At 24.8% G+C, this 17,139-nt stretch overlaps 1 pseudogene; it reads left to right on the forward strand.

Moving 5' to 3' along the window:
* The first annotated feature begins 280 nt into the window (after positions 1-280).
* LOC145836299 (ethanolamine-phosphate phospho-lyase-like) overlaps positions 281-17,139 on the forward strand; it is a 34,813-nt pseudogene continuing 17,954 nt past the window's right edge.

Consider the following 17,139-nt stretch of genomic DNA (forward strand, 5'->3'; position numbering starts at 1 on the left):
AACTTTTCAAGGCTTTGAAAATTTAGGCAAGAAATATTTTTTTACTAGTACTTCCAAAAGTCATTCTGCTCCAGAGATTTTCAACCGCTTTTATAACAAATACTCTACATTTTTTGTTGAAATTTAAGACCTTTTGTTCCTCAACTAGGTTTTTTTTTGCTCAAACTTGCAAGAAAATTTGTTGCAACACAACTAAAACAATGGGCATGTTTTAGCGAAGCTTGATCATTTAATTCAACGTTGAATAACTGGTTAAAGCGTAACTATCACGTCTTTCATTATGATGCACAGCAATTTAATTACCAAGCACGAACTTTCCTCATGTATAAAAGCAACAACACACTGGGTACTTCGATACAATGTCAAAAAAGAGTGCATGAGAGGTATCACGCAACTAAAGAAATGAAAAAAACTTTTGTGTATACATCACAGTTTCACTATTGAAGTGTCCTTGCCACAGACCATCATCAATACTAAAAAGCATTAAAAAACTGCTTGTTCAAATAGGATAGTTGTTCAATATGTTAAAAAAAAGAATATTCAGTTTTATAAAAGATATTTTATTAATTTTTACTAGATGTAGGCATTAAAAATTAAGTAATTTTGTAAGTTTCTAGAAAAATCTTGCAATTTTAGTTTGACTTTATAGAACTTTTAATGAATTTTTTACCACTTCAGGTTTTGGAAAGTAAAATATTTTGTAAGTTTGATCTACTAAAATCTGATGCTTTATTAAAATTCCTGTCTTGTCCAGACTTTTTTCAAAAAATTCTATTTATTCCTGACTTTTCCTGATATTTCTAACTTTCCTGACCTTGTAGCAACCCTGCCTAAGTGTTTAGCAACCTTCTATTTTATTATTAACTTTCTTCATAAAATTAAAGGTTTGCTAAAAATTTCACATTTTTTTATTCACAGCCTAAAATCAAATTTTATTACAGAACTGTTAATACAATAGAGTATGCAAGCTACACTGTTTCAATAAAACTAGATCCTAGTAAATTACACTGTGTGAAATTCAGTTTATTACACAGCTTGATAACACTTTTGTTATACTTCTTTTTAAAATATTGTAACATAAGTGAACAGTAATTATACAATAAGATATACAAAAAAATCTGTTTCAATAAAACTAGATCCTGATACCTTAGACAATTCAAAAAAAAACTTATTAAGGAAACCTATAAAATAACATTTTGTAAACAAATCAGGGTTGCCACTAGCTTTTTCAATTTTTTCCAGGTTTTCCGAATTTCTTAAAGGCTTTTTAAAATTACACATTTTTAGGTCTAATTTTAGTTTAAAGTTAAGTTTAAGGTGGGAAACTGCGGTAAAGTTATAAGAAAACATTAAAAAGATACTGGGAAGCTACTTTAAATATGTTTTTTAATAAAAAAAACTATGATGACAAAAATTTTTTAAATATATGATAAATTTTTCCAGTCAAGTTGAAATTTTACTACTGAACATGTTAAAATTGTTAAAATTCCAGGTTTTTCCAGGTATTTTTCAAAAATTAGCAAATTCCAGTTTTTTTTTACCTATTTTGTCACAATTCAGGTTTCCAGGTAAAGTGGTAACACTGAAATATACTTATATTACCACAAGTTTCACAACAAAACAGTTTGTAGAAATTATTAAGTCTAAAAAAATAAATTTAGTACTTTTGGCACAAATACAAAACGAAAAGTCATTCAAGCATGTCGTAAAAACTATTTTCAATTTTGATAAAATTAAAACTTAAACTTCAATCTAATTGCAGGGTTTAATTAGATATGAATATTAAACCATAATTGTCACATGTCTATGCGAAACCAGCCTCAAACTTAATTAAACTCAACATGAAATTTTAATAAAAAAGTACACTTTTTTGCAGTATTCAAAAACTTATGTAACTAAATATATTTTAACCTTTAGTCTTAAATAACATTATTTATAAAAAAATAGTGTTTGCATATGTAGTTAGTTTGAAAATAGTTTTTGTACATATTGTAGATCATAACCAGGGTTTTAATATATTTAGAAATTAATAAAAATCAAAAGTTTTGGTATTTTAAATATTCTAATAAAGAGTTTTTGAACGAAATTAATTAAAAAATCAAAAAATTAAACTCAAACAACTAACTTCATTTAATATATTAAAAAACTAAGAAATTATTAAAATTCTAATGACCATCCTTATTTTTTTACGTAACACAAATCAATGGCCTCAATTATCCTTAGATTTAAAAATATTTTAAACTCTCCTAAATTGTTCTAAGGGCTTCCAACCCCGAATTTTACAATTATTCCAAAAAATTGATAAACTTATTAAAGACTATTTTTTCTTAACAAAAAAAATACTTAAGAGTTATTAGACAAGTTTAAACTTTATCTAGATTTTATAAAGTTAAAAAAAACTGAAGATTTAAAACTAATTAGATTGTAATATGTGTATTTCTAGTATTTAGAATTTTTATTTTAACACTTTAAAAAATATATACTAACCTTTTTAAACTTGTGTAACGTAAATATATTCTACTTTTATGTATATGCGAATGTAACTTTTAAATAAGTAAATAATAATTAAATTAACAGAAATAATAAGCTTAATTAAATTTATAATTTTATATATGATTTCATTAGTTTAATTATACTAAATAATTTCAATTAAATTAGTACTATAAAATTTGATAAACTTTTGTTGTTCAAAAATCAAATAACTTCAATAATACTTACAAAAATTTTATAAGTTTAATTATGCTAATTTATAAAAACTGTATAAATTATAACACTAATAAAACACTAAACTATAAAGCTTGATATGATAGTTATGCAAAATTTCAGGATATTCAAAAACAAACCAAATAATATTAACTTGCAAAACCTTTCTAACTTAAATTTAAAAAATATTATTGTCTTTGATTTTGAATTTTTAAGCTAAACTAATAATCGAAATACATCAAATAGGCATACAATGTAATAATTAATGAAAAAAATATTAGTGTTTTTTGCTTTGCAATAAAGTAGTTTTTTAATTTTAAATTTGTAGGGATAAAAGTATATTACTTAGATATTTATCACATCAAAAACCCAGACAAATTACACTTAAAATTACTCTGAAATATAGGTTTTTAGAAGATTAAAAACACTAATTCTGAGATGATTTCTAAATAACACATAAAGAAAACTTGTAGAATAAAAAATTGTACATGTAAAGCATACTAATACTAGAAGAGAAATAATGCAGTTTGTTGTTATAATCAAGCTTTTACAAAAAATTTTGTACTTAATACTCGGTTGAACTTAATATTCATTGTAATTTTAATACCAGTTTCAAACATCTACACAAATATGGTGAAGTGAACCACTATTCTAATTCAACAACTCAAATTATTTATTTAGATTTCCACATCCCAAATGTAATTTTTATATTATTATCTATAAGCAATTATTTTTCGCAAAATTAAAAATAATTTATTAGATACTGTAAAATAAGTTAAATTATAAATCAATAATAAATTTTTTTATTATCTTTAAAAAATTCAAAAAAAGGCTTGTAGATATTGATAAAACTACACACCTATTTATTGTTATTCAAATATGTTCATATTCTAATATATTCTTTCTTAAATACTTATTTTACGAATTTGAATTATCGTGTACCACATATATGCTATAACAAATAAGTTTAGTTAAACTTATATATATCTTTATTATATGTTTTGGTCTTAATTTATTTTTTTATTAATTTAATTACTTATTTTTGTTTAAACTTATATATAACCTAAATTGATACAATAAATGTAAAACTTGGTAACCTATGGATGTAGGTACCTTTAGATCATAATATATATTTTACTAAATGATTATATTCAAATATACTCTACTCTATTAAAAACTAGGCATGACATGAGTTAACATATTTTATATAAAGAACAATTTGAAACCCTAACAAATATATTAAGAACATCAAATTTTGAAAACACTTTAAATGTGGTCAAAACCTTTACACAAGATTTAATCTTGCAAGAATATACTTTAAAAATGTATAAAACAAAAAAAATACTTAAAATGTTAATAAGAAATACTTATAAAAATAACACTAATAAAAAACACTTTATAAAACACAAGACAACAATAAAAATGTCTATTCTTCATTATCAAGTTTACTGCAGCAGGCTGTGGCTAGAATCTCTCACTGTCTGTTGTATCAGCTTATATAAAACATTCCATAACTCAATGTTGCATCAGGGTTTCTGTTATGCACTTTATTTTTTCCTTTTTTCAATTTTATTAAACTTGCATCAGTATAAAACTTGACCTTACGAGCTTTCTCTTAACGCTTGAATTACCTTTTAGCTCAAAACTTCCAACCAAATCTAAACAGTAATCAAGTGCAACTTAATATTCTGTTACAACTTTTTAAATGTTTATACAATTATGAACATTAAAATTCAAAATTTTAATACTACACTATACTAAAACTATAATAAAAAAAATAATATTTTTAATATATATTTTTTTATTTTTTTAGTTTTTTTTTAATCTTCAAAGATTTGTTCAAGTAAAATATAATTACAAATTAAAAACTACATTCGGTTTAAAATAGTAAATTTTTAAGAAATTATTAACTTAAAAATAAAAAACGATAAGTGATTCTTCTTATAATTATTTCTTTTACTTATGTAAACATTTCAAAGACGATAATTACGATAAGTTGGCTTTAAAATAAAACTAAAACTAGATTTAAATTTAACAAAGAAAAAAAATATTTAAAGATAATTTTCCAAAGTAAAGTATTTTTATATAGTTTAAAAGGATATGTTTAAAAATTTTCATTGTTACGTACAGTAGGTTTACAATAATGTTTTTTTTTTGTATGTTTAAAATGAAAACACAGGTAAAAATCTTTTATATATATTATATATTATCTTAGATTAAAACAAACTATTTAATTTTTTAAAACAAACATATTTAAATTTTCGTCAGTATGTTACAATTGTAACAAAATTAACAAAATTTACTACATGTCAGCTTTAACTGTAAACATATTTTATTTGTTTTTATTTCAAGTAAAGGTTATCTTAGTTGTTGTATTTATATCAGTTGAATATCAAAACAGAAGCGAAAATTTGTTAGTTTGAAAAGAGAAAAGCAATTTTGTTCTGTTCTAATTGCCTAATCGACAAAAAAAAAAAACGAGTTTTGAACCTACCTCTTTTGTCGCAAATAAAAATTCACAAGTCTTTCAACCATGTAGGAAAATTGATACTTAACTTTATTACGAAAAGAGTCAAATTAAAACTTCAAAAAAACTGTTTATTGCAGTTTATAATTTAATGTTACTGCAAGACCATAGTTGTAAGGTTGTGTGTCTATGATGTTATCGCAACAAAGTTAAACGTACATAAAATTCGAAGTGAAAACAAGCTTCTTTTTTATATTTTCAGAAAACTTATTTTCATAATATTTAATTTATTAGTTAATAAATAATTAGTTTATTTTTTAACTGATTATGTTAATAGATTTTTGGCAGATATTTTTAGCTTGTTTTTAAAATACTGTGCTACCCCTGAAAAAAGAAGAAAAATTGATCATTCATCAAATTATTTTTTCTTAATCTAAGTTTACAAAATACGAATAATTAGCTGTTCTTTTTTTAAATGTTTAGACTAAGAACATAAACTTCAAAAAATGGAACTCCACAAGTTATTAGTTGTTTAGGCACTAATTAATTTACAAAAGAGCTGTAAAAGGTTTGAATGTTATTTTTATACAAATTATATAATAATTTATAACTCATTAGAAACTGTATGTAAAAGAGTTTATAAACTTTTATTAACTTGCCTAAAATTTCAAAACATTAAAGATGTGCAAAATTTTAAATTTTGTTCACAGCTTTGGAACTTGAAACTAGTACTTTAAATACTTTATGTTTCACGATTTTATTTGTAAAACAATGTTTTACTCAAAAAATAAGATTAATAGTGTCTTAAATCAGTGGTCGTCAAGGTGTACACTGGTGCAAACAAAATTTGTTTTGGGTTCACGAAACTCATTTAGGGGTGCACGAAAGTTTTAGGTTACACAAAAAAAAGCCTTATTAGTTTTTTTTTTTAGTTAAAGTGATATAATTCAATATTAAAGTTAAATCTAGCCCTGGTGTTTAATTAAGTTTTTAGTTTATTGGCCATTTTACTCGTATGTTTTATTTGTTATCAAATCTCACATATAACTTTTTAACGAGCATAAAGTTAATTTTATAGGAAAATTTATTAATTTTTCAAAAAACATAAAACTTTAATGTCAATTATTTTCCTTATCTTAAAAGCTATCTAAAATTTTTTTTTTATTTTAGAGAACGCACCTTTGCCTTTAATTTAAAAAAAAAATTGTTTAATTTGGGGTTGGAATTATTTCATGGGGTCCCTCCAAAAATAAAGGTTTTTTTTCGTTTTTTTTCATCAAATGGTATTAGAACCAAAAATAAATATTTTTTTTAATTTTTTTTTTGATTTCCCTTAGTTTGCATGTTATTTAAACTCTTAAATAGTTATTTTATAAATAATGTTAATATCTTTTACGATTTGGCCCAAAATCAAAATGTAGTATATTACACTATCATTTGCCTTGGCCATTTCCTACACAAAAAATTGATAAATGGAAAAAAAAAGTTAATAAGAATTTTATTTTAATTTAGTTTGATGTAATTCACATTCTTATTAACTTTTTTTTTCCATTTATCAATTTTTTATGTAGGAAATGGCCAAGGCAAATGATAGTGTAATATACTACATTTTGATTTTGGGCCAAATCGTAAAAGATATTAACATTATTTATAAAATAACTATTTAAGAGTTTTAATAACATGCAAACTAAGGGAAATCAAAAAAAAAAATTAAAAAAAATATTTATTTTTGGTTCTTATACCATTTGGTTAAAAAAAAACGAAAAAAAACCTTTATTTTTGGAGGGACCCCATGAAATAATTCTAACCCCAAATTAAATAATTTTTTTTTAATTAAAGGCAAAGGTGCGTTCTTTAAAATAAAATAAAAATTTTTAGATAGCTTTTAGGATAAGGAAAATAATTGACATTAAAGTTTTATGTTTTTTGGAAAATTAATAAATTTTCCTATAAAATTAACTTTATGCTAGTAACTTTTTATATAAACAATGTTACTTAAGTTGCAACCTGTAGCTAAAAGAATGGAAATGCTCATAGCTTTAGTCAAGTCCATTGACTGATGTTGAGGAAGCTGTCCTCCAGCTACAATTATGATTAAATGACCAAATTAAAAAGGTTAAAGTTTTCCTATTTATCTTTAACATTAGTAAATTACAATATTTTGGTTAATAAAGAAAGTTCCCCTTTTTCAAATTAAATTATCAATATTACTGGCTTTTTTAACTAAAAAAATATTCCTATAAGGATATTCTCATGATAATGATATTATTAGTTCAGTAATTAACAAATTTTAAAGCTAGTTTTTTTATTTAAAGGAAATATGAGAATCTATGTTGAATAAAAAAATATTTAAATAAGATATGAAGTATATTAAAAATTCTTTTTAAATAGATTTATGGTAGTATTTATGAATAAATATTAAGTAAAATATCAAGTTTTAGATAATTCAAAATAAGTTATTATTTTGTTTATATCCATAATTAAATAGTACATCTAAAATATACAGAATATATAGCCTTAAATTAACATAGAGTTGCCAAACACTAAGGCTAGTTTGAATTTTATGCAATGATTTTAAAAAAAATTTAGGCTGGCTTTATTATTCTGGGGTTATTTTGTAAATCTCAGGATAATTAGGTTTTTATTTAATAAGTTTTTAGTTACTTAAATTTGTTACATTTCAAATTTTTAAAGTTTATTCTTTAATGTTATCTTTATTTTATATTATATTGTTCTGTTGTTTTATCAAAAAAAAAGAGAAACAGTTTATTTTTGAGTTTTTACTTTGTCTTCTGATATTTTTTAATCTTTTATATTTAATCTGGATGACTAGACTAGTTTTATGTAACTCTGGATATTTTTTTTACTGTCAACATAGATTTTTGCTCTAAAAAGTTGTAACCCTTTTAATAACCAGTTTTAGATATTTTCTATAATTCATAGTTGCCCCACACTCAGCCAAGTTAAACTTTTCTTAGAAATACAGTTTTACTAAGCATCTTTTTTTTTCTTGCAGAAGGTAGTCTAGTTTTGGTATTTGTGCTAAAAATCTATAAACACTTATGCCTAAAATTTTTTTGAAAAGTAAAAATTTTTATTTAGATTTTAATTTTTTTATGCCACTTTAAGTGTACTGCTGCATAATTTTTAGCTTTGTTTTTTTTAACATAATTTGACTGAGGCTAGTTTGGTGTAAATTGTGCAGAGCCCTACAAATTTAATTTAATTAAGGACAGTATAAATCTTTCAAAATTCTCAGGAGATAAAAAAAAATTGAATCTTACTGAATGTTTGTTTTTTTTATTGAATAAAATTTCTTTTTTGTTGTTTCAGTTTTTTTGTTAAAACTACAATTTTAAAACTTGAATACAAGCTTTGTAGTTGTATTCAGACAGTAGTTTGCTTTTGTTGTTGTGTAAAGATTACAGTTTTTAAAGTTAAGGAGTTGCCGTTGTTTTAGCTTTTGTAAATCTAGCTGTAGTGAATAGCTTGGATAGATGTGAGTCCTTGCAAGTTAAGAGCAAAAATAAAAATTAAGAAGTGCTTAGTGAAGCTTCATTTATATCTTGTAGATAAATCTGCAAGTGTCATCTCCGGCTAAGAGTTAAAGTTTGTAGTTTAAACTTTATTTTAAAGCTTGTTTATTTAAATCTTTTTTTGTGATTTTTTCCTGAATAGTTCAAAAATTTAAGGCTCAGGATAGTTTTTTGACTCAAAGAATAACAACCCTGTTTATGTTTATTACTCAGGCTGATTTTTTTTTAGTTTTAAGAAAAGCCAACTTAAAAGTTGCTATTGAACTACCAAATTTGGATCTTAATTATTTTATTTATGAAATATATATAAAGTTAGAAAATTTAATAAGTTTAGTAGAAGCTTTATAGTATGTGACTTAGGAATAATGTAAATGTTACTTAATGTTTAACAAACATTCTTAAAATAGATTTTACTGTTCTTCAGTTCGACTTTATTTAAACATTTTAAATAAAAAAAGATTGGAAATTGATATATCTTTTAGTGTTTTTATTATGTAGTTGCAAAAACATAGGAAGTCAAAAAGTTTAATGTTAAATTTTATGAATTTTTTATCATCACAAAGACTAGTTAGGACTTTTTAAAATATTTATGGTGATTCAGATTATTTTATCTGAACTTAAGGCTAATTTTAATTTTTTATTACCAACCCTTATTTTATTAAAATTAATGTTTATAATTGTCTGTTTTTATAAATATGATGTTTCATGTAATCAACAAGGTTACCACAAATTCAGAATAATCCTGGATACTTTGGAATTAAAAAAATCTCAGTATGACTCAGGATAAGTTAGGATATTTTTATTTATTTTTAACTAAAGCTGACCCAGGACAGATTTTTTTATCTCAGTATAGTTTTAAGATTTCAGGCAAGTTTTTTTTATCTTTTGAATAAGATAAAGTGGATTTAGTTTCAATATTTTATTACTTTGTGGTAATTTTGATTTTTCTTGTTTTTTAAAAGTTTCAAATTAAAAGGATAATAATTTTAAAAAACCCTGTATGCCTACAGTTCAGTTTAAAGTCAATCAAGACAGTTTTGACTAAAAGTATTGCAACCCTGTCAAACTTAATTTACAATTTCCACTTTCAATGTTTGACTTCATACTTTTTTTATCTTCAAAGAGTTGCAATTCTGGTATTAGTATGACTGAATTAATTTTTATCGTAATTTGTTAAATCATTATTATTTTTTTGCATTTTACATCTTTTACTTGCTAGAACTCTGATTTTTTTTTACCTTCTTTTATTAAACTAAGTTAAAATAAACGATTGAACACAACAATAAGTATTAAATATTTACAGTAAGATATCTTATTTACTGTATAATATCAATCCTTAAATAATTTTTCATTTAAATTTGCTTCTGCGGATTTTGATTTTGTACTCAGAGAAGTATTCAACTAGTAAGTATGTAAGACAATACCATATAACAAAAATATTATTGTGAAAATAATAAGAAACCAAATAGATAGGTTAATTAAAATTCGTATCAAATAATGCATTTAAGCTTTAGTTATTAAAAGGTTTGCATTTCAATAAAAACTAAGTTTTGACTTTTTTAAAACTTAGAGTTAAAACTTTTTTGGTTTCATAAAAATCTATCTCTTTTACATAAAACTTCAAGAACCTCGCTAAAAGGAGAAAGGTCCTAGTAAAAGTAATTACGAAGCGGCACTTAAAATAATTAGATTTTGGGGTGAACCCATTTTATTTTTGCAGTTTAATGTATCCGAATTTTGATTAGCTTGACGACTACTGTCCTAAATTTTAATAAATATATTTTTTTCAAATAGATTAATAGCTCAAAATCCTAACTAAAATTAGTTACTTAAAAAAAATAAATTCAGAAAACTAACTTTTATTTTACATTAACTATCAATCAAAAGTCAGGTTATACCAAATCATATTTCTTCGAATCAGATTAAGTTTTTATTGTTTGTAAATTTTTAGAACATTATATAAGTATGCATATATATAAAAGCAAAAAACCAAAGCTTGTAATAACTACAAATTGTCTCAGTATTTTGAGTTTGTGCAAGAACAGGGCTCAAGATAAGTTTGAAGAAGAAAGGTTTAAATCCAGAAAAAATTTTCCTAAAAAAGGTTTATTTAATGTTATATTTAATAAGTTAAACTAATATTTTGTTAAATTTCAAATTTTAAATTTAGTTTTTTATTCATTTCAGAACAGTTTTCTTTATTGTGATAAAACTTAAACAATCTTTTAAAACTTAATTTTTAGAATTTTAAAGAGTACTATTTTAGATGTAAAATGAATGCGTTATTTTTTACTATTGTTTTATTAATTTTTAGAAAACTGTTTTTTTTACAAATTTTTTAATCAATGAAATAAAAATTTTGTCATTAATTTTTTTGAAAAGTGAATTGCTAATTGTAGTCGTATCAAAATATTTGTTTTATTTCTGTTTGTTTTGTGTGTTTTTGTTTCTCAAGCAAATTTTAAGATCTAATTAAATTAATTACAGCGTTTTGGTTCAGCTTTTCGTTTTCCCTAACAATTCTCATATTGATAGATAATCTTACAAAAATCTTTCTTTTTTAATTTTTAATTTTGTTTTAATTATCGCCTTAATTATAAACATTTTTCAAACTATGACTATTATATTTTCAACACCATTTCAGATAAAAAACGACCAGATAAAGCTAAACTTATTTCACAGCTAAAAGTTAACAAGCTTTTACTTGAAGGGAAGCCAAACTCCAAACTAACAAAATGCATAGAAGATATAAACTTAAAAAACTTGCTTACTTATTACCATTTAGCTAAGCTGTACTACCTCAACAAAACTTTTTTCCGCCAAATACTAGTTTCTTCCAAAGTATTACTAGCACGCCACAACGTGTTAAAAACTGAAAACTACTCGAAGCGAATAAACCCTAAAATAGTTCGTTCAAACGGCGAAGTTTACGCGTTCGGAGGCCACGACGACTTTGGAAACTTGCTGAAAACCGTAGAGAAACGCGAAGCCTCCACTGGTGCCTGGAACGTAGTAACCTACAGCTTCAAAGAGTACCGCGAAGGATGCTGCGTTTGCGGCTACCAGAACTCCATCTTCGTGATCGGAGGCAACCACCACAGCGAAGGCGTCACTGGCTCCTGCGTGCGATTCAAACCAGAAACTTACCCGTACTACACAGTTGCAGCAAGGATGAAACAGGCGAGGCTCAGGGCCGCCTGCGCGTCGTTTGACGGCAAGATTGTAGTTTGCGGTGGGATCAGCAGAAACTTCAAGCCCACAAACGGCGTGGAGTGTTACGACGGTCGCAGGTGGATGCAGATGCCGAGCATGGTGCAAGAGAAAAGTGATCACAGCTTGGTGGCAGTAAAGAACAAGCTGTACGTGATCGCCCAGGCGGAAGAAAAGTGCGAGGTTTACGATGGCGTCAGTAAACTGTTTGTTTGTTTCAAATCCGCGCCGCTGATCAAAGATTTCAATTTTATCCTGAGTGGTTTGATTGAGAGGACAGCGATAGAAGATTCTGATTTTGAGTTGTCGTTGAAGCATACTAGAACTGTGTTTTCCTTATAATTTTGCCTTTTATGTTTCTAACTGATAGTGTTTTTAGATATAAATATATGCTCTATTAGTTATATTTAAATCAGTTTTTACGAAATAAAATCTATGTTTTAAATATTATTAAAACAGGCTAAAATTAATTTAAAACTTAATTGTTTATTATATGTTTTTGTGTTTAGAGTAGGGGTTAACAACGTATAGCTCGTGAACTTGGTACGTTTATCTGCAGAAAATTCTGGCCCCGTACTATAAAGATTAGAAATATATTAGGCAAAAAAAATAGAAGTAAATGTTTAGAATATATGTTTTAAATATGTTTGTAACTTGTTCTTAAGTACATATCAGTGTTTATTACAGTTAGAATTCAGAAGTTGTTACAGTTTTATAGTTCATTGATAAAAAAAAAAATTAAGAAAGTTTTATCAAAACCCTAGTCTTCAAAAAACCTTAGGGTCTATTAAGGCTATCGAGTCATACAACATTTTGTATTTTTATATGTCCTGTCAATAACAAGTACAGTTGTGTTTTAATTACAAACTCTTCTAAAATATTTTCATTTTTTTGCAACTGCAGCACGCACAAAAAATTACTGGCGAGTTCGGCAACCTGACGTAAAAATATTATCATCCTTGTTTTAGTGTCTGTCGCTTTTTCCACATATCAATATTTTATAGCCTGTTAGAAAAATTGTTTAGTTGCAGAACACAGCATTTAAACAGTTGTGTTTAAACAAAATTCTTACTCTTAATTTTATACTAGTCATCCCTTTTTATTACTATCACTTTGAAATACTAAAAAATAAATTATCCTTCTTAGCGTGTGAAAATATTAAAACCTGACAAACACATAGCATACGTCAATAGTTTTCAAGCTGATAAAAACTTTTGCAAAAAAACTGCAAAATTAAATTTATATGCATCCAAGCTGTAAAAGAGTACGCCGATAGTGGTAGAACATATAAATAACTTAGTATGTTTTTACACGAAAACTACAAAAAAGTTCTGCGTTTTGTTGACTAAACCTAGGACATACATGCAAACTTCCTACAAACTTAAGATGATGAATTTTTTACATTTTACTTTTAGTTTCATTACCTGTGTTATCACAACAACATTTTATATTAAATTAAAAATTTATATTTGTTTTAAAAACTTTCTTTATGACCCAAGGTAGAAAATAAGCGGTCCACCAGTTTTACAGAGTTTGAATGGAGCTTAGCCACCGAAAGATACAACTGTGTTTCGCAATCTGGTTTGCTAAACCACGTTTTAAAACTTGAACTAGATGTACTAAGAATTAATGTGTAGGGCAATTTGAAAGTATTTTGTTTAATTTAATACATGCATGAAATTGCCATAGTAATAAAAAAAATATGTCACATAGAATTTGCACTTGTCAAAAATAACTAGACAGTTTCGTCATTAATTTATTAAGTTAAATTGTTCAGAGATGCTTATTACTAATTTACTTATCATCTGGCCCGTCAATTAAAAAAGTTGCTCACCTCTATGTCTTTAAAAAAAATTCAAAAAAAAACATTACAACAATCTAAGCAAAATTTAGTTATCTTAATATGCCTAATTAAGTTAATATTACCCAATTTATTTAAATTTAAAAATTATGTGTACTATTTTTATATTAAAACAAAAACACAATAAAACAAGTTAAACAGTTTAATCTTTTGAAAGCTGTATTTCTAGATTATCTTTGTACTAAGACTAAGTACAGGCCTGCTTACTTGATACTTCATTGATATGATGCTTCTCATTTCGTATCTTAAATGTTAGTTGGTATGTTTATTGCATTATAATCAATTATTTTTTTTGAAAAATTTAACTAATTTTATTACTTAAGTATTAAGAGAAAAAGAAAGCTAGTAAGGAAAGTATTACTAGCAAAAACAATGAGTTTATAAAAAATTCAACATTGTTTATAGATACTTCGATTATTATCTAAGTTACTATATTTGTATGCGTCTCTTTTCAAGACAAAATCAAAAGAACTTTATATAAACAAAGTTGAAAAAAATTAAAATAATGTTTACCATATTTAGGAAAATTTCTAGAACTAATCTTTGTTTTAAAATACAAAAATAAAAACAAGTGCTCTATACAAATAAGAAAAATAATTAAAATAATATCAAAAAAATATTCATTAAAGAACTATTAACAACAAATTAATCAACAGAGGTAACAACTACTCAAATTAATGAAATTTCAATCTATAAAAATAAATTATTTTAGATTTATGACAGTTCATATATAAAAAACTACTGTGATCTTTTTTGGTTTTATTTACTTCATCTAGCGGTAAAGAAGTTGTGTTAAAAATTTTAGTAAGAATTTTTTTTATGTAAACGAGAGTAAATTTAAAAATTATATTTTTAGACTAGTATTGTACAAAAGTACAAAATAATTTATTGTAGCTATGATAAGATAGTAATACGATTCGAGTTAATATAAAACAGGGTTTACTAAATATAAACTGTACGAGATAAATCTTTAAATAAGTTGTTAAACCGTCTCTAAATTAAACTTAATAAAATATTACTTGTCTTGAACAAAACGTTAAAAGATATCCGTGGTGTGCAACTCGGTAACTGAAAAGTTCTTCGTGCACGAGGTCATCGGACCATATATTTTTAGCGTCTTTTTATTTATTCAATCAATTATACTTATACCAGGTACGCTAACTTTTAAAGCAAGTAATAATAACTTTAAGTAGTAGCAGTTAATATAATCTTAATGACACTGTTAACAACAAAATATAAGAATTTCGTTGTAGAAAACTAACTTAACTTGAAAAAATTAAAACAGTATAATTAAGACAAGAAATTAATTAAAAATAAAAAAGCCTTAAGTTTAGAGTAAATTTTTAAACAAGTCTTGATTAAAAAAAAATCCTAGTAATCTAAGCTAAATGTAAAAAAGTTTAGAATAGCCTTGGTAGGCATAAGTTCTAACCTTGCATGAGTTCGCTTAAGTATGTGGCAATTATGAAGAATATTAAAACCTAAGCCTAAATATCAACAGGTTTAATAAATTTAAAGCACATATTTATTTATTGAAGACATAACAGAACTCTCTAATGTTATAATTCAGAAATCATAAAGCATAAAAAACGTAAGTTTAAACAGAACAACCAAAACTTTAAACGTGATTATTAAAACATATTGACTAACATAAAGAGAAAAAACTAGTCTTCTTAAAATTTTTTAATAATGAATAAAACAAAATAAATTTTTACAATCAGTTTTGCAATTAAATCTTAAGCAGACTAGATTCAACCTGAGCATTTTAGAAACTGTGAGAAGAAGAAGAAATTATCCCAAGTTTTTCAACAATGTTTTAATTGTTTAAGTTTACTTTTTCCTTTTATTTTTATGTAATTAGATTAATTTAGTCAAATTATTCCAGAAAAATTAAAAAAAAGTATAGAAAAAGTTTTTTTTTTATTTATATTATTAAAGTAAAACACTAAGTAAGTACATTAAGTTTAGAAGTTTTTAAGTAAAAAAATCTTACTAAGTCACAGAAAAATTTCAATTTTTTTTTAAATTTGTAATTTTCAACAATTCCATAAGCCTACCTGTAAATATATTTAGCTTTTAGTTATGATTATTACTGAAATGCATATTTGAAAAAATGTCTTTTGTGAATAATTAAAAATCTAAAAATTTTTCACTCCATATTTATCAACTCATTAATTACTAAACTTTTTTAACGCTTATAAACAGTAATTGCAATAAGATTTAACATAAGTAAAATATATCTTAATAGAGTTTAAGTTTTGTTCTAAACCAGGGGTCGGCAAACTGCGGCCCGCGGGCCAAATGCGGCCCGCGAAGGGTAAATCTGCGGCCCGCGAACACGTTACTTTTTTGAATGGAATGCGGCCCGCGAAAGAAAATTTTGCGGCCCGCGAGCATGTAAATGTGGCCCGCAGAGCAAAATTGTATTTTAAATTAAACTTGTTAGATCAATTTAGTTTTAAGTCCTTGTATAACATTTTAAAACAGTTAAAAGACTTTACTTATTTAGTTTAAAAATGTGAAAAAAACAGGTTAGCATTCCACTACTTTTTTTCTCAATTTCATAACAACTTTCTTCTTACAACAGCAAATTATTTTCTATAAAAAGAGTACAAAAAGTGCTTTAAATTAGTAAGATAATTATATGATACCTATATTGTAAATAAACTAAATGTAAATGTTTTCCTTTTTGTACAAAAGTAATGCACAGTAATTAACTTAAATATCATTTCTTTACAGTTTAGTTTTTTTTACACGTTTTTTTTACCTAAGTTCTTATTATAGATGTTTTGTTACTAAATGTTATATTTTAGTGTGCACAAATACATTTAAAATAACATAAAATAAGGTCAATTTGATTGTGGTTTTGACACCTTTAATTTTTTAGAAGTTTTCTTTGCATTTTGAATTAATTCCTATGCAAACCGGTGTACAAAGATGCTCACATTTTAAACCACTTTTTATTTAATACTTAACGAGATAAACTTTAGTTTATGCATAATTTTCTAACATTATTGTTTCTACATGTAATTATCTAAGTGTGTACTGACACATTTAAAACAATATATATGACATAAATTAAAAAAGTTTTTGTTAGGTATACTTTTTTATTTTTCAAACAATGTTTTTCGGCAAAATAAATTAGTTTTTATGGGTTGCATACTAATATAAACAGTTGCTGTTTTTTGAAACTACCCATTTAATTCAAACTAGATTGAGAAATAGTAATTTATTAAGTTTAAAAATTTTTTATCAAAATAGTTAAAATTTGATCAAATAAACAAATAAAAATTGCCACACACTCAGACTATGACTATTTGAAGACTACAAATCTCAGTCCAATTTAGTCATTTTTTCAGTTT

The sequence above is a fragment of the Thalia democratica genome, chromosome 5, assembly GCF_965202585.1.
Source record: "Thalia democratica chromosome 5, ktThaDemo2.hap1.1, whole genome shotgun sequence".
NCBI lineage: Eukaryota > Metazoa > Chordata > Thaliacea > Salpida > Salpidae > Thalia > Thalia democratica.